Source organism: Callospermophilus lateralis, chromosome 3 (genome assembly GCF_048772815.1).
Source record: "Callospermophilus lateralis isolate mCalLat2 chromosome 3, mCalLat2.hap1, whole genome shotgun sequence".
Classification (NCBI taxonomy): Eukaryota; Metazoa; Chordata; class Mammalia; order Rodentia; family Sciuridae; genus Callospermophilus; species Callospermophilus lateralis.
The window spans coordinates 31641884-31661711 of NC_135307.1; positions in this window are offsets into that span (position 1 = coordinate 31641884).

A 19828-nucleotide genomic window follows, 5' to 3' on the forward strand; every position below is an offset into this window, starting at 1 on the left:
TTCAATTTCTATCATCAGGGTTCTATAATTTTTGGTGTACAGATACATAATTTTTGGTGTACAGTAACCTTCTTGGTTAAATTTATTTCTAAGTATATTATTATTTTTGATACTATCATAAGTCAGATTGTCTTGTTGGTTTATTTTTCAAATAGATTGTCATGGGTATAAAGAAATGCAATTAATTTTTTTATCTTGAGCTTTTGGGTTCTAGTATCAAAACAGTAGAGTACTGGCATAAAAACTGACATATGGACCAATGGAAGAGAATAGAAAGACCAGATAATCTATAGTCAACTAATTTTTGATAAGGGCACCAAGAAAGCACAATGGGAAAAGGAGAGTATCTTAAATAAGTGGTGTTGGGAAAACTGAATATCCACATGCAAAAGAATGAAATTGAATCCTTTTCTTACAACAGACACAAAAATCAACTCAAAATGGACTAATAACTTAAACATGAGACCTAAAATCATAAAATTCCTAGAGGAAAAGGTAGAAACTTCTTGACAATGATTTTTTTAGATCTCATATCAAAAGTAAGACTACAAAAGTAAAATTAAATAAGTGTGAACTATATCAATCTTAAAAGCCCCTGCACAGCAAAAGAATCAATAGAGTAAATGTATGATCTGTGGTATAAGAGAAAATATTGGTAAATCATATATCTGATAAGGAGCTATTGTTCAAATAGAGAAGTAAGTCAATATAGCAAGAAAAGAACCCAACTTGAAAGCAGACAAAGTGTCAGAGTGAAACCCATTAATTTGTACAATTAATATTTGTTGATAGAAAAGTATATTGGGTTGTTTCCAGTTTGAGGATACTTAGGAGCAAAACTACTATATACATTTGTGTACCCCCCAAAAAGGGTAATCAAAGGTTCTAAATATATATTTTTCAAGTGTATGATGTTCAATATCATTAATTATCAGGGACATGCAAGTTAAAATCACAATGAGTTATCACCTCACTCCCCTCAGAATGGCTATTGTCCAAACAACAAAGGATTATAAGTATTGGTCAGTATATGGAGAAAGGGAGTCCTTGTACACTGACAGTGAGTATGTAAACTATGGAAACCAGTATGGTGATTACTCAACACTGAAAATAGAACTACTCTATGATCAAGTAATTGCTTTTCTGGGTATCCCAAAGGGAATGAACCCAGTGTGTCTAACAGGTATCTGCGCTCCAACGCTTGATGCAGTACTGTCCATAATAGACTAATATAAAATAGTTTAAATGTCCACCTAGGGAGGAATGGATAAAGAAATTGTGACACCCAATGGAAGATGATTTAGCCTTTAAAAAGGAGATTCTTTAGAAGCTCATTGGATTAGACAAGGGGGAATGAAGGGAAGGGGGGATGGGAAAAGGAAAGGCAATAGAATGAATTGGACATAACTTTCCTATATTTGTATATGAATACACAACCAGGGTAACTCCACATCATGTACGACCACAGAATGGGCTGTTATACTCCATGTATGCATGATATATCAAATTACATTCTACTGTCATGAATAACTAAAAAGAATAAGTAAATAAATGGAAAAAAAAGAATCTTGGAGGTTCTGACCAGCGTTAAAATTATAAACAGGATAATAAGATGTATATTTTCTCCACTAATGAGTAGAGAAAGCTCTCCTTTGACATAGACTAATACTCCAGGAAATGAGCAGGATTCTCTTAGTCATGAATGACAGAAATACCTGACCAAAAAATGAATATGGAAGAGAAATATGCAAATGTATAGATTGTTTCAAGATTATACAATTAAATAAAGGTCAGTGAAAAGCAAAAAAAAAAAAAAAAAAGAAAAAAAAAGAAAAGAAAAGAAAGAAAAAAGACAAAAAGAAAGAAAGACCTGACCAAAAACTGTCTCAAAAGGAAATTGATTGGCTTATATAGCTGAAAAGACCCATTATAGGTGCGGACTTTGAGTACAGCTGGATTCAAGATTAACAACTCTACAGCAGTTGTGTTTCTCTCTACCTTTTAACTCTGCCTTCTGTCTGGCTTCAGTACCAGGCTCCACGAGGTGAGGCTCCAATCCTTCCCACTCTGAAGCTCAAGACCAACAAAGCAAAAACAAAGCCTGCTTCCCCAGGAACTCTATTACTGAATCTTGTATGCATCCCTGGGCCAAGCAATATGACTAAGGCCACGCAACGTTCTGTCCGGCTAGGGCTTAAGGAACATGTTTCACTGAGTGGGGACAGAGGTGCAGTCTTTCTCAGTCACATGGACTGAGAGCCAGGGAGAAGAGGGCAGTAGTCAAACTCAGTATGTGAGTTGGGAGATGTTGCTGGAAGATGGAGAATGGATGGTGTCTTAGTCTGTTTTCTGCTGTTATAATTGAATACCAAAGACTAAGTCATTTATAAACAGTAGAAGTTTATTGACTCATGGTTCTGGGGGCTGAGAAGTCCAAGAGTGTGGCACCAGCATGTGGGAAAGAGGCATTATAACGTAGCAGAAGGCATGACAGAGGGTGAGGATAGCAGGGTACAGACTCTAGACTCTCTTTCTTTCCTAAAAAAGCCACTAATCCTATCATAGTATTGGCAGGGGCATCCTCATGACCTCATCTAATTCTAATTTTCTCCCAAAGTTACCACTTCTACTCCCATCAGTTTATGAATTTGGGAATTAAGTTTTAATCCAAACGGTCATATTTTGGAAATATTTCTGATATGCTATGGAAGCCATGTCCCATTTGAAGTTTACCTATATACAGAATAAATAGACTCTGTAACAGCCCCAGTTTGTTGTCTGCCAAACTCTCTCTCTACCCCATTCCCTCCAGAGTGATGGTGTTGAGGTGGCGGAGCCTTTAAGGAGTGGGGCATGCTGGGAGGTAATTAGGTGTCCAATTCTCCCCTCAAGAATGGATTAAATGCTGGTTTTGTAGACAGGGTTTAATCTTGCAGGAATGACTTAGTTCTCAGGAGAGCGGGTTGTTAGGAAGTGAGGTCACCCCTTTTGCTTGATCTCTTCTGCAATTAGTGATTTCCTCCTACTTTTCCACCATGTTATGATACAGCCAAGGGGACCCTCACCAGTGCCATGATGTTTGGTCAGTCCAGCTGCCAGAACCATGAACCAAACCAACCTCTTTACTGATAGAGTACCCAATCGGAGGTATTTTATTATGGAGCTATAAAACAGACCAAGAGAGTTATATAAGACGTTAAGATAAGGAATCTAGGTGAAAGTTACCTGAGAAGAGTATACTATCCTTGCAACTTTCCTGAAAATCTAAAATAATAACAAAGTTTAACAAAGTAGTTTCAGGACCATGGAATATTTTTTAAAGACTTTTGTGATTTTTTTTTTTTTCTTAAAGGGGGTCAGCTTAGCTGCTGACAATGTTTCTAAGAATTTATAAGCTCGTTCAATCAATTTTTTAAAAAATTCTTACTATTAGGCACTATATAGATGCTAGGAGTATTTCATGTACAAAACAAAGAGCCTGTCTTCATACAGCCTGTCTTCTTCCTACAGTTGATATTGTAGTAAGGAAAGATGAAGGAACGGAGAGAAAGAAGCAAAGAAAGGAGAGGGGATGAAAAGCAGAGAAGGACCAACTAAATATATAATCAGAGCATACATGTCATAAAGAAAAACAAAGATATAATTCTAGAGAAGAGGTTGCTGAAGGCCTAGCTGATAAAGATATTCAAGCAGAGGCCTAAAAAATATGAGCAAGCATGAAAATAGCGAGGGTAACCTCTTCCGAGACAGAAGCAACAGCTTTTGCAAAGGTTCTGAAGAGAAAAGAAGATTGACAAGTTCAAAGAAGGGCAGAACTCACAGCAGAAACACACCTGGGATGAGGACGTCACTGGCCATGATAAAGACTTTGGATATTATTAAGTATGATGGAAAGCGGTTGGAGGGTCTCGGAGCAAGATATTAACACAATCATTTATCATTTCCATTCTAGCTGCTGTGGTTAGAATACACCATAGCCGGGAGAGAGCAAGGACTGTGGCCATGAGAGTAATCTGCGGCAAGAGAGGTAGGTATTTTGTTCTGTATTACGGTGATAGAGGTGAAAGTAACGAGAAACAGTGGAGAACAGGGTAAAATCTGGTTGATGAAACTTGTTGATGGAATGGATAAAGACTGTGAGAGGAAGGATTCAGGGATGATTCCAACCTTAGAAATGTGAACAGATGATAGTGCCATTGTCAATGGGGAACAAGGAGATGGAGCAGGTTAATGGAGAACAGTACCTGGGGTCTTCTTGGATCTGGCATGTCTAACAGGAAGTCGTACATTCATTCCAGCACTTGGAGAGAGATTGGGGCCAGATATATAAAATAAATGGGATTTAAAGCCCATTTAAAGCTTAGAGAATTTTTCGTGGCAGTGACTTTGTCTTCCCCTCCCTCGAAAAATTACTGTTCTAGTCTCTCCTAGGAGGATGGAGCTGAAGCATCAGGAACTGATTCTTTTAAAAAATGTTTTATGGGCCGGGGATGTGGCTCAAGTGGTAGCGCGATCGCCTGGCATGCATGTGGCCCAGGTTCGATCCTCAGCACCACATACAAACAAAGATGTTGTGTCCGCCGAAAACTAAAAAATAAATATTAAAATTCTCTCTCTCTCTCTTTAAAAAAATGTTTTATATGTTGCATAACTAGAATTTCATACCTGTTGACCAGTACCTCCTATCCCTCTGCCCCTCAGCCTTTATAGCCACAAGCTGACTCCCTGCTTCTGTAGTTTGACATTTTCAGGTCTCGTGTATAAGTAAGATCCTACAGTATTTGGATTTCTATGTCTGATTTATTTTATTAAGTATTATGTCCACCAGGTTCATCTATGCTTTCATAAATAACAGAATCTCCTTTTTAAGGATATTTCATTGTACGTGTGTGTATATACATGTGTGTGCATACGTACTGCCCACATTCCACATTTTCTTTATATATATATCCATTGATGGGTACTTAAGCAATGAATGTTCAAACACAGGTATATCTTCAACATCTGATCTCATATCCTTTGGGCATATATCCAGAGGGGGATGACTGGGTCATCTAGTAGTTCTACTTTTGATATTTCTATGAACCACTATGCTGTCCTTTATGACTTACATTACCACCGACAGCAAACAAATGCTCCCTTTTCTCCACATCCTTGCCAACACTTGTTATCTTCTGTTGTTTTGACAAGAGCAGTTCCCACTGAGGTGAGGTGATATTTCACCATAGCTTTAACTTACATTTCCCTGATAATTAGTGATGTTGAACATTTTTCCATACACCTGTTGACAATTGGTAAACCTTTTTTGTTTTGTTTCGTTTTCTTTGCTTGCAGTGCTGTGGGGGGAACCTAGAGCCTCCCACATTCTAGGTAAGTGCATCCACCATTGAATCCTATCACCTGTTTATCCATTTTTAAGTTGTATTATTTGTTTTTTTGTTTTGCTGTGGAGATCCTTAGGTATTTTGATATTGGCCTCTTATCAGTTGTATGGTTTTCAAGTATTTTCTTCGAAAATATTCCGAGAGGTGTCTCCTACTCCATTGACTTTCTTCTGCTGTGCTCAAGCTTTTTAGTTCAGTGCAAACCCATTTGTCTATTTTTGCCTGTGCTTTTGAGGGCATAGCCAAAGAAATCATTGCCTAAGAACTGATGCATTTTAACCTGAATTCCAGCAAGTTATAAGTGTTTCCATTAGGTTTAATATACACATGAGCAGGCAGTTAGCATTTAGAATACCCTACACAGAAATGCTTATTCTAAGGTTGGTTGCCCCAAGTAGATTTTCTTTTTTTGCAAGAAAGAATTATAAGAGTGGTTTAGTTCTTTTCAATTAACACAAAATGCCTCTGTATTTCTATTTCTCTCCATCCTGACCTCTTTTTCAAATAAAGTCTTTCTTTCCTGCCTCTTTCTCTTCTGCTGATCTCAGTTCCATCCTACACTGAACCCTCAGCCCTCCTCACAGCCTGACTCCCTCACCTGAGCAGTTTGGGGGTCTTCCTTTGATCTTGACTCTCCCTACACAGTTTGACACTACAATTCTCCTCTTCTATAAGAAATGTGGATTATTTGGAAACAAATTGGGAACACAATAGCATACAAAAGTGGATCCTTGAGCAGAGTCTTTGGTCTGTATGATAAAGTATCTGAGCTCCTTGGGCATGTTCATGACTAGCGCAGATTCAACAGTACCCAAGCTCATCTTCTCCTCAATCCTATGGCCGAGAATCTCAATGACCTGCAGCTGAATTAACAAGTGTTATGGATTTCCCTGAGCCTACAGTAGGATGATGGGTTTATATAAGGTTGGACAGTCTGTGGGATACTTCCCACCTGCCTGCACATCTTGAACCCCACTCATTTTACCTATGAAAAATGATTTCTCATGTGTATCTTGTGGTAGATAGCGCATCCTCTGATGTTGATGGGAGAGATAGTTGAAGCTGCATACAGTAATTCTTCCCACTCTTAAAATACCTACGGGGGCTTTAGATAGGAGCCTCTAGAGATTCCCAAATTATTCCTGGGATAGGCATTCCAGATATTAACTACATACTCATCTGTCCATTAAGCTTAACACACTAACACACACACACCCCTACATCTTGTTGACCCAAAGGTTTAAATACAGCTTTTTCATTCCTCAAAAATATCTGCTGAATTGAAAACTCTGGAAACAGGAGCTAAAAATCAGCACTCTGATAAGCCCTGATGGTAATTCGGGTCATTCTGATATCCCCCAGAGTGTGAGGACTCCTGCTGGAGATGGCCAGCGTGGGAGAACCTGCCCTGACCCCCACGGGCACTTACTCTGGAAATACAGACAAGCCAGGGAAGAACTGTATTTGTCTTCCCGTCCCAGGTTGAGTCTGCATCAGAAGCTGCGGTGAGATTGGGAGCTGCAGGTGACACAATCCACTCCTCATCTGGAGTCCCTGAACCCCTGCAGGCACATGGACATGAAGGAAGTGGCCCCTGCCTCTTTCCTACTTATCCAGGAGACTCTGGGTGGATTTGTTGGAAACATTACTCTCTTGGGAAAAAGAAAAATTGTTCTCTAACCACAGAGAAAAGAATTTGAATACTTTAAATGCACCTGCCTAGAAACCACAGCTGTTTTGTACTATCAGATATGTTTCAAACAACCCTTTATCATAGTAACTCAACTTCATGTTTACCATTATTACATCTGCTTTTCTTTTAAATGTATATTTTAGGCCACAACAAAATCATTTTATCCCTAAAGAACAGGATAACAGACTAAAAGGAAGGTTATAAAGTTAATCTCCACAGAAGTTACTAGATTGGTTAAGTCTGAAGATGATAGATTGTTTAAACAGGATTGCATTCCCGGAATGAAAACTATTCCATGTAATGGGAAAAGATCAAGCTTTAAGAAAATATACACACATAAATATTTGTTCTAAGGGAGTATTTTAAGTGGAGGGTTTTTTTAAAAAACTACTGTATCCACTCAAATGAGAACACCAAATTATTTGGGGTAAACTAAATCTCTGTTTGCATCTCTTTCCTCTCAAGTAATGAAGTAAAAAAAAAAATGCAGCCATAAAACTTCAATTCCAATAAACTATTTGTTTTCATTCTCTTGGAACAGATCTCTAAAACCAGGAATCTACTGAGGAATCCTTTTATGGGATCAGGGTTTAGCAACTCATTTAATGTAGCAAGTGGAAACAAACCTGTGAATGGCAAGTGTAGCCCTCAATTTCACTAAATGGTAAATAGGAGAAGCATTTTCCAAATGTGATTCACTGAAACTGAAAAACCTAAGTGTCATCATTATAAAAACATACAACAATTAAGTGGTTTTTTCCTAAGTTGGCTTTGTATTACAGATGCTTAAATTGACAAGAAAAACACCAACACTAAATTAGAAGTCCTAGATGTTAACATTTGCAGTAAGTCCCTGCTGCCTGTTTTATAGATGAGGAAATAGACCCAGAGATCATCGTGAAGTGACCCAAGGTTGACAGCCGAACAGAATTCAGCTTTCCCAGTTCCAGCCCTGTGTTCTTGCTAATGGCAGTTTTCAACGTTTCTGCTGGCATTTAACGTGTTGCTTTTTTAAGGTGAAGAACGCTCAGGACTGAAAGAACATTAGGAGAGGCAGGTGGGACACGGGAAGACCTGCAGCACAGCCTATGACACTTGACACCGAGGGCTCCCAGGGTCAGGGAAAAGCCAGGTGCCTCCCATCTCCCTAAACTCACCTCTGGCCTGACCTGGCAGAAGTCTGATAAGTCAGTATTCCAGGCTTCATCTGTAAACAGTAGTGGCAAAAATATTTTTCCTGCTCAACTGCTCTGTGTATACTTTGACAAGAAGTGACAGAAGAAAATGGTATGTGACATCAACTGGGTGCTGTCCGTGAAGAGATTAGTCACATGGTCCGTGGTACCCTAACACGGGCCTAAGGAGCTCTGACAGTATTAGGGCCCCTGTACCATCACCCCACATCTCCATACCATCAAAGCTGGCAGGACAAGCTAGTGGATTAGGAGAAGCGTCCAAGGTCACTGGCAATAGTGAAGGTGATCCTAATACCAGAAACGTTGATGATTAAACTCTTTTGAGATCCATCCTGACCCAGGATCTTTAACCAGCTTGACCCATGAGTGTAGGCTCAAAGAGATGGCCTCTGGCTTCCTCTTTCTGAATCAGAAGGCATCTGGACCTGGGGCTGTCCAGCCGCCTGTTTTCAATCTTCTCCTACCTGGCTGGGGAATTAATTTACTTATCTTAACCTTCTGCGCACTTTAAAGTACACATTTTCTCAAACACACCTTAGACTCAGCTGGGACCCTTCTTGAAACACTTGTCCCCAGGCTGTGCACCCAGGGATTCTGACTTAGCAATCTGGCCCATGTCCTGGGAATGTCTGTTTTAGCAAATCCCACTGTCCTTCCACCCCTCCCTCTGCACAACTGACCCAGGCACAGAAAAGCCCCGTCCCTGGGCCTCCTGAACCTCCACCCGCCACTCTGTGTACTTCCCCCAGTCGTGGTTGCCTTAGCCCTCCAATCTTTTTATGCACCTGCTTGCCCAGTTTCCCCAGAAACCCCCGTCTCAGTAATGCTGCCTCCAAGTGGACATGGGCTGAGCCTCCAGAGAACCCTTAAAGCATTGCTCTCTCTCTCTCAGGGTTGCAGCTCCACAGTGCAAATCCACATTTGAAATCAGGCTAATTTTCTTTCCAACCCTAAAAACACAAAGGATTCATCTCCTTTCCTTTCTTGGGCCGTGAAATGCATCTGCCTTGAGGAGCACAGACTTATAAAACACATAGGTCTATTTACTAAAATTTCTTGAGGACAGCCTCTTCCTCAGCCCATGAACACAGAGCAAAGCCATTCCATCAGTTGGGGGCCTTTAGGTTGCTGCTAATGGAAACTCAATCAGCAATAAAGAGATTTCTTGGCCCATATAACTGGAAGGGCCAATGCCAGGCCAGGCCTCAGGCCTGGCTTGATTTAGCTCCTCTCCATCTGGTTTTTTGTTTCGTTTTCGAGCTCTCTCCTTGGCCTTTCATAACATAAACAGCACCCAGCTTCACATCCACATACCACAAAAGGAAAGAAAACAGGCCTGCCATAGCACTAAAGAAGAATCTTGAGAGTCTGCCTGCTTACACCATTTCAGCTACATGCTGTATTAGTCAGCTGGTGCTGCTAAAACAAAACACCACAGACAGGTGATTTAAATGACAGATGTTTATTTCTGACCTTTATATTTAAAGGTCAGAATTCCAAAAATCAAGGTGTTAGTAGATTGGTTTTCCCCTCAGGCCTCTCTGCCTGGCTTGTCAATGGACACTTTTCCCTTGTGTCCTCACATGATCTTTACTTACTCTGTGCTGGCACAATCCCTGATCTCTCTCTGTGTGTCCAAATGTCTTTTCTCTTAGAAGGATACCAGCAAGATTAGATTAGGGCTGCCCTAACAGCTGTGTCTTTAAAAGCCCTATCTCCAAACACAGTCACATTCTGAGGTATCTGGTCTCAAGGTTTCAGCAGATGAGGCTGGGCAGAATGACTGAACTCCACGCTGGAGCTGGGAGGGGCCGAAGAACTTCCTCCATTAACAGAAGCTATTTCTGTGTGGAAGGACACTGCCTCCTATTCCTGTTATGATGGGGAAAGAGAGAGGGGGACGCTGCGTGCCCAACAGTAGTTGCTCAAGGAGCTGTTTCTGGCTCACAGTTCACCCCAGGAACTCACAGGCCTCCTATGAGAAAACAGCAGAAACAAAGTCCGAATCGAATCCAGTTCATATGGACACAGGGGAAGGGGCCAGAAGGGATCATGGAAAGGATGGTGCTTCCATGAAGTGAGGAGACAGCTACCTGACAAGTTCCTCTCCTCTCCTTTCTCCTCCAAATTAAATCTTAAAGCCTGTTCCAGACAAAAAGTCACTTCACATTTAATTGCTTTACTCCTTTAGTAAATGAGTATCAGCTTAAAAATCTACAGACATCACTTGCTGTGGCTTGAATGTGTCCCCTCCAGAGCTCACGTTGCAATTTAATTGCCATTGCAAAGCTGTGAAGAGGTAGGACCTTCAAGAGGTGCTTAATCATCAGGGCTGGGGAATGGATTCATGCTGGGGGTTTGGAAGAATAGAAGTTCATTGGATTAGACAAATGGGGAATAAAGGGAAGGGAGGAGGAATAGAAAGACAGTGGAATGAATCGGACATCACTTCCCTTTGTTCATATAGGAACACGCGGCCAGTGAGATTCCACATCATGGACATTCACAGGAATGGGGAGTTATACTCCGTGTGTGTGTGATATGTCAAAATATACTCTACTGTCATATGTATCTAAAAAGAATTTTAAAATTTTTAAAAAGAATGGATTAATGCTGTGATCTGAGGTGGATTATCACAGAAATGGGCTCCTGATTTAAAAAAAAAAAAAGTTTGGCCTCATCTCTCTCTCTCTCTCTCTCTCTCTCTCTCTCTCTCTCTCTCTCTCTCACACACACACACACACACACACACATACACACAAACACATGCATACTCACTTTCCCATCTGCTGTTATGACACAGTGTGGCGGCCCTCCTCAGATGCGAGCACCATGTGTTATGGCTTCTCCGCCCTGAGAACCATGAGACTTCTATTGTTTATGAATTACCCAGTCTGTGAAATTCTGTTACAACCACAGAAAATACACAGAGACACTACTCTTAAAGGAGTGGTGCCTGTTTTCTTTCAGAGCATAAAAATATGCTCAAGCAGAATAAATAGAAGTAAAATTGTTTTAACAAGAAAAACAATGAGATTTGTGTCTAGCTTTCTTTCTTTCTTTCTTTCTTTTTTTCCTTTGACTGTTAAGAAAGTGGTACCACTTTTTGTTTTTAAGAAAACACTTCTTTTATATTGGAGGGGAGGGGGGGTGGCTAAGTACCTAGAAACCAAAAGTCCTGATACTTTGACCAACTGGTGAGATGAAAACGCATTCACATTGAACCGTAACCAAAACAAATCCCAACAAAAGAGACTTTCCGCTCCTCTCTGAAGAGCCACAGGAGTGGACAGGGCCTCTTATTCCACTGGGCCTTGTCTTGGGGGGATGTAAAGCCTAGAACTTAGTGGTCATTTGGCCTGAGGACTAAGAGCACCCCAGGGGAGAACAGAAAGTGGCATGTCAGAGAGGCAAAGCCTCAGCACTCGGGCCACTCGAACCTGCCCTAACGCTGTCCTCCCTGCTCCATAGGTAATAGACCTCCTTATGTGGAACCAGCTGATGGCAGGACACGGCATCCCTTGCATTAGAAAGCTTCATACAGATATGCTGAGGTTTTGATGAGTCCTAACAGTTGAGTTCTAGCAATTAAGTCAGATAATCTATTTTAATATTGGTTAGGAAGCTTTTGACTGCAAATTGCAGAATACACTACTAAGAGGCTTTTAAACAATAAGGATATTTCTCTATCTGGCTAAACAAGAAGTGGGGCGGTAGGGACTTCTGGCCTATCCACCCAATTAAGACTCCCAAATCTCTAATCCTCAGATGACAATGTCAGAAAGCAGGAAGAGATGTGGGGAGTTTGTCCATGGATGCGTCTCCCTTTCTAAGCAATGAAAATTGAACCCAGAAGTCCCACAGATCTCTGTTCCCTGGTCACCCTCCTTCAAGCAAGTCCCTGGCTTTCTAGCTGCTCTTGTGGAATTGACTGCCAGGCCAGTGGCTGGGGTGAAACAAGAGTGCTGGACAGCAGACCCCTCACTCAGCCAAGGCCCCTGCCCAATTTCTTCCAACACAAGGTATGACCATATCTCTGAAGGATATTGTGCAAGTTTCCTAGCCAAAAAAAAAAAAAAAAATGTGTAACAAGGAATAAGTTCCAAATAGATTTAATGAATAGCCATATATCAAATTCTCAGAAGCACCCACGGGCTTCTCATATAATACACTAACACCAGAGGGAGCAGGCCCTGGAGGTAGCCTGTTTTGCCAGGAGATCATCACCAAGCTGTGTGGCTGGGCTGACAGTTAGTGGAGGACGAGTGTGCCCTCCTATAGAGAGACCGAACCTGGTCAAAATCATCACTTGTCAAATGGGTCAGTAGGCAAAAGTTTAGCCTTTGAACTATGTCTGGATTGTTTTGTATCTTTGGGATTTCTTATGTTGTCCTATTTTCTCTCCTAATACTTGAGTGCATTTTCAAAAATAAAAATAATGTTCCTGAGCTTCTGGCCCAGGACATTTTTCTACCAATGGATTTTTTATGGAAATGGGAAACAGACAGGAAGTAACCTCTACTAAGCATCCCTTGTCTGCCAGATGCCACAAGTGGTACTTGTCGTTATTTGATTCCATTCCAGGAACAGGGGAGGTGATCTAGTGATAGGATAAAGGTCACCTGTGTGTTCACCCACAGGATCCCCTAACTTGACCAAGGTTACACAACAAGTCAAGGACAGAAATGGAATTGAATTCAGCTCTATATAATTCCACTCCTGAGCTCTTTTTCCTCATTTTCAGTTTAAATATAAAATATTGTGTGATTTTTCACAATCACTCATATTTTTTTTTCATCTAACAACTGTTAATAAGTGCCTGTATCTATACAAAGCACCATGGAAACATTTGCAGGATCTATAAAAAAAAAAAAGAAAAAGGGGAAAAAAAGCCACAATTAAGTCTGCCCTCATGGGGCTATCATCTCTATTTTCATCCACTATCACTTTTTGAAAATAAGTGTTTTTTCTTTAAATCAACTTGTTTTTTTGCAGAAACGAGCACTGTCTTAAATACAAAGTCATTATGGTTCATCAAAGATGATAGTCATTATAAAAAATAAATATGCATCTATTAAAAACCAAAGAACTTTCATATGTTTACCTCCAACAATCATCTCACGGGCCAACAGTGGTAGACCTACTCCATTCTAGAATCGCAGCTCTAAGATGCAAGTGTGAGTTACCATCTAAGTACACCAGCTATAAATACCACAGTAAGTGTGGTTGCCCCAAGTTAATCTTTTTTTCAATTTGCAAGAACAAATTATAAGAACAGTTTTTAAATTCTTTTCTACTGACTTAAAAATGCTTTCATCTTTCTGTTTCTCCATTCTGGTCTCTTCTTCAGATAGAGTCTTTCTTGCCTACCTCTTCCTCTTTGGTTGACCTCAGCTCCATCATACACTCAACCATCAGCCCTCCTCTCAGCCCCACTCCCTTACCTGATCAATTTTGGGGTTCTCTTTCATCTTGACTCTCCCCACACTATTGATATTATAGCTCTCCTCTTTTTCAAGAGATGTGATTACTCTATGGCAAATTGAGACCACTACACCAACCAAAACAGATCTTTCAGTACGTCCTTAGGTCTGGAGGATAATGTAGCTGAGCTGCCTTGGGTGTGTTTGCCATTAGTACATGTTGTGGTTTAGATCTGGAATGTCTTCCTCAAAGTCTGTGTGTTAAATGCATGTCCCTAATGCAGCAAGTTTCAGAGGTGGGGGCTTTTAGGTAGTGATAGGATCATCAGGGCTGCCTTCATCAGTGGATTAATCCATTGTTAGTGGAATGGACTAGTGGAAGGTGGGTTCTAGTTGGAGGTAGGATGTCACTGGAGCATGCCCTGAAAGGGTTTATCTTCTCCCCAGCACTCCCCATCCCCACCTTTCTCTGTGCTTCCTACCTGCCATAAGCTGAGAAACTTTCTTCTGCACACCCTTCCCCCATGATGCTTCTGCCTTGGAGCCTGATGACCATGAACTGAGACTTTGGAACCATGAAGCCAAAATAAGCTTTCCTCCTCATTAATCAGACCCCACATTCATCTTCTTCTCAATTCTATGGAAAATAAATTTCAAAGACTTTCAAAGGACTGTATCTGCATTAATAGATGTTAGGGATTTGCATTAGTGTTTGCCAGCCTAGGATAGGACAATTAGTATGCCATTTTTGCAAGAGTGGGCTACTGTGTGATATTTCTAACCTACCTACACATCTTGAACCCCACTCATTTCACCAATGACAAACAGAATACGTGTATGATCAAATGGGAATCCCAATTTTGACAGAAGATGGTTTCTTGCTATCCTGGCAAGTAATCATAAAGAAGATTTAATAAGATCTGGAAGAAATATGAAAGTGTGATGTTTCTTGAAGTGGGGTGTTAAGTAGCAAAGTACTATGGTACTCTTTGGTACCTTAGGAATTAAGCCATCCTGGTCTGAAGATAAGCACTCATACTGGCATTTTGCAGGAGGATCTCTACTATATGCTCTGTCACGGTGCAAAGCAGCCACATACTCTGCCTATTTATAAGCTAAATGTGCTGATGACTCTGTTTTTTACACCTTGCTCTTCCCTGAAGACATAAATATTTACATCTGTGAAGACATTTACTAAGCGCTTTCATAGATCTCTTTGAGACTGGAAATCAAGCCAAGGCAGGCCATATATCTTATGGACAGAGACAAAACTGAGCAAAGTTGTAAAGCTGAACAAGGTCACACCAACAGAGCTGCAAAAAAGAACTCAGGCATCATTGCTCCATATCCAGACACTGCACAGTGCAGGCCCCAAGAAACACAATTCCTTCCTCCTGGGTTCCCACTCTGAGATCACCACCATTATCCAGTCACACAAACTGAACATCTTGGCATCTTCCTAAACATCTTCCACTCATTCCCCACATTCATCCCTCATCATCACATCCTTCTTAATACCTCTTAACTCCACACACACACACACACACACACACACACACACACACACTGCCGCAGCCCTCAGCATCTCTCATCTGGACCCTCATCAGGAAGCAAATAATCTATCTCATAAGTTTGTAGCTGGGGCAGAATCCTGTAACAAAAGGCAGATTCACAAGAGGGGAAGAAAAAGCAAGTTTATTTACATATGCCATGCACCTTGATGGGGAGAACCTCCAGGGGGGTTAACTCAAAGCAATGGCTTAGGGCTGGACCTGTAGCTCAGTGGTAGAGCCCTTGCTTAGCACGTGTGAGGCACTGGGTTCAGTCCTCAGCACCACATAAAAATAAATAAATAAAGGCATGGCATCCATCTACAACTAAAACTATTAAAAAAAAGCAATGTCTTAGAACTCCTGGCTTTGTATGATATCTTCAACAAAAACAATGAATTTATATAAAAAGAATAAGACAAAGGAAAGGGGGAACTTTGGGAAGGTAAATAAGTGGGTACAAAACCCAAATGTTATCTGCAGTTTCCTTGGGTAGAGTTTCCAGGTTGACGAGAGCTGTCTCCAGTAAAGGAGAATTTATGGTTTCTTTTTATGCAGACGAGGGGGGCCTAAAGAAAGCACTTCCTCCATGTGCTATGTATTAAGTGTCTCTAGCTCAAAAATATTTATGTCAAAGAGGCATATTTGGAGGTGACATATTCAGGTTTCCCTCACCCCTATAAAGTATTTTTAGTTGGTCTGTCTGTCTGTAATGTGGGATCCCCTCCCAACCCAATAAGCCTTTGCTAGCTGCTTGAGTCAGTTTTCAGTACGCAGCTCAGAATGTACTTGCTTAGCAGCGTTCAATAGTTCCTTCTTCATTGAATCTGAAGTCCAGTATATCTCTCTCTCTCTCTCTCTCTCTCTCTCTCTCTCTCTCTCCACAAATGGAGCCAAGCCTATGTTTCATCCCTACCAAGTTGCATCCTCTTTACTCTCCCTAGAAGGGCATTCTCTTCTCCACTGCCCGTGCACCCAGCTGGCTTACAAGTCAAGCTTCAGCTTGAAGGTTGCATCCCCTAGAAAGTTTGCCTGACCCTCCAATAGAACCAATGCTCCTCTTGTGTCCACAAGGCGTCCTGAACTTCTGCTATAGGTTTGGTGATGGGGGTGGGGACTGGTGATTTTTTTTTTTTTTTTCCTTTCCCATCTACTGCAAAACTTTAGCTCTGGAAGGCAGAGAAGATACCTTGATTGTCCTTGATTGATACATCATACATTGTAAATAAGAGAACAATGAATTTCTGTGCAATTAATGGTTAATCACCAATAACTTTTAAACCAGATTCCTTCTCTGTGGGGGGGTGTAGAACCCCAGGGAGCACATAGGAATTTTCCTAGTAAATAGGCAGAATGACCCTCTCTTTTAAGGAAAAAATAGTCCACATGATGTCAATTCCTCAGCTCTTTAACTCTGACCTTTACCCACAGCTGCCTGTTCTAAGGATTTTCTTGGTCTATTGGTCAAAGGTGGCTTGTCCACCCTTTTATGAGCTTTCCTTCTCTCATTACATTATTGACTCTGGATGCTAGAAACAGTACGCTTACCATCTACAGGAGCAAAAAAGACTGAGGTTTTAGTTTTAGGTTTTAAGAAGCCATGGGAAATGAGCCTGGGTAGGTACAGCAGATGTGAACAATAAGATGTTGGTCTTGGGAAAGAGCTGAGCAATCCGCTCACCAAAGTTTCCCAAAGTGAACTCCATATACCTCCACAGTGGTATGCCACATGATTCGACTGTATACACAAGAAACATTTGTATTTAATTGTGTGCTGATTTATGTGTATTAGGAAAAAGCGATTAGCACATCAATACATTCCATCACATGGTAAAACTTATTATAGGCAAAAAAAAAAAACTTAGATAAACAAATGAGTCAATTTAAAGGGAAAAGATGTTAAGAAAGTAATAATGTAAGTGAAAGTCCACAGGGGACAATATTGCAAGAGTGATACCAGAACTAATGAAGCTGGAGAATGGTTGAGCTCATCCAGCTCTTCTTGTACATTACAGGACAGAGAACCTAGACCTACAAAGCAAAATGGCGAGCCCCGGGTCAAGCCCATAGAGGGCCTAGAGTGCCAACAAGAAGATCAGCTCAGGGATCCACCCTGCAGTCTATGATATTCTATATGATTTTCCAATTCTGTATGAACTTATTTTTTTATTTTATTTATTTTATTTATTTTTTTATTGGTTGTTCAAAATATTACAAATCTCTTGACATATCATATTTCATACATTAGATTCAAGTGGATTATGAACTCCCATTTTTACCCCAAATAGATTGCAGAATCACATCGGTTACACATCCACATTTTTACATAATGCCCTATTAGTAACTGTGAACTTATTAAATTGAAAAAATGGCATTGTTGTTTTGAAAAGAAAATATTTAAAAGAATTGTAACCCCAAGGACCACACAAGGGCAGAAAGAAGAGGTAGGGGAAAAAAAGAGGAGGAAACTCAACCTACTTCAGGATGCCATATCCCCCAGGGAGCCACTTGCAACTTCTCCTGCTTCAGAGACAATGGAAAACTCCGCCCCTGGAAGCTCTCCCTAGAAGACACTCTGAAATGATCAGTCATTCCGAGGCCTCCTCACTGTTCCACTTCATCACACTTGAAGTTTTGCCGGCTGGGATTTTTGCTGCCTTGGCAAACAGGACGATGGTGTCAAATCTAATGTTTCCTAAATTTTTTGTAGAAGGGCTGAGAAGACTTCCATGGGGGGTGGGGGGGGGGGCTATTGTCAATTTTCTGGGAAAAGAGAAGTTTGCAGACATTAGAAAGGAGAACTGTTTAAGGTTAGGCTCTGGATTTTAATGAGAAGGATTCGAATTAGAATGTTGGCTATTTCCTTGAGCTTGCTAAAAATAACCCCCCGGGGCGCCTGCTTCCTTCCCTCCTGCTTCATTTTCAGTGCCTGCTCATGCTGAAGATGCAGGAGGGCTGGGAAATGCTCTTTGGGGTGCGACATCCCGTGCTGTTTATTCAGATAAATGTAACTTTGTTTTGATCCCCTCCCTCATGCACCAACGGACTTGCCACTTTCAGGATCCCCTCAGGTTTACACTTGAGGAAGCTTGAAGGTGATAAGGTGCCAACATCAAGCCCTGTTGATTTCACCTCTTCAATCTCTCTTCCCATCACTGCCACCAACTTAGCCCACGTCTCCATCATTTCTCTTACCCGGAACATGGAAAACAGAACAAAACAAAACTGTCTGTCTTTCTACCTTGAATCTGCCTTCCTACCCACCCCCAGTCATGCTGTAGCTAGAAGCATCTTTTCCATCACCAATCTTAGCATGTCCTCCACCATTGCTGTCACCACACCCACCAATTAAAACTGTTCAGTGGCTTGGATGATGAAGACTGAAATAACTGGCAGGGTCGACAGGGAAGGACCTGCCTGATGGGTGCCCTAAAGTCTTTCCAGCCTTCCCCCACGTTGAGTTTCCCCTGCTCCAACGCGATTCCTGACTCCAGTGCCTTCCGCCCACCATGCCCCCAAGCCTCTGCAAGGCCTCAGTGCAAGCTTTTCCCTCCTATTTTAGTCAGTTTCTGTGTTGCTGTGACCAAAAAACCTGACAAGAACAATTATTGGAGGGAAAAGTTTATTTTGGTTCAGTTTCAGAGGTTCAACGTCCATGGTTGGCTGAGTCCCTAACTCTGGGCTCCAGATGCGGTAGAACATCATGGCGGAAGGGTGGTGGGAGAAAGCAGCTCAGGACATGGTGGTGGCCAGGAAGCAGAGAGAGCTCCACTCCTCAGGGACAAAATATATACCCCGAAGTCATGCCCCGAGTGAACTACTTCTGCCAGCCACATCCTACCTTCCTATGATTACCATCCAATTAATCCCTATCAGTGGACTAGGGCACTGATTAGGTGATACCTCTCACAATCTGGTCATTTCTTGCATCATCTCACACATGAGCTTTTGGGAGACACCTCGTATGGAAATTATAACACCTCCCTTCTTTCTCTACCTAATTCTTATTCATCATTCAGATCTCAATCTAGCCGTCTCTTTTTCAAGAATGTTTTTCCTGATGCCTTAGACAAGACCAGATCCTCTCTCATATTGGCTCCCACATCCTCCCCCATAGACCTCTCCTTGCAGCATGAATCTCAGCTGCATTTGCATATTTATTTAATGATTAATTGATTAATAGGATTACCCGTCCAGATGGTGGCTCCATGAGAGCAGGGACCACATCTGTTTTCTCAGCACTGCTTCCTCAGCCTCTAATACCGTGCCTGGCACACATGAAGCATGCGATATTTGTGGAAGGGCATAACATTAATCTCCTAGTTTGGTGAGGACCCAAACCTCCCTGTTTTGCAGGGGTCCTTTATCTCCTTTACCAGTTTATCTCCTTTACCAAACTTCACACTGCAGAAAGGATCTAAGTACAGCCTTTCCTCTACTTCAACCAGGCCCACCAACTCCCTGATTTCCCACTCTGCACTAGCCTGGTCTTAGTTCTATTGATGGGGAATGTCTGTGTACAATAAAACTGGGGACGTTTTCCTGAAATTCTGGGAATTCATTAGTGTGGGGCTTTTCAGCA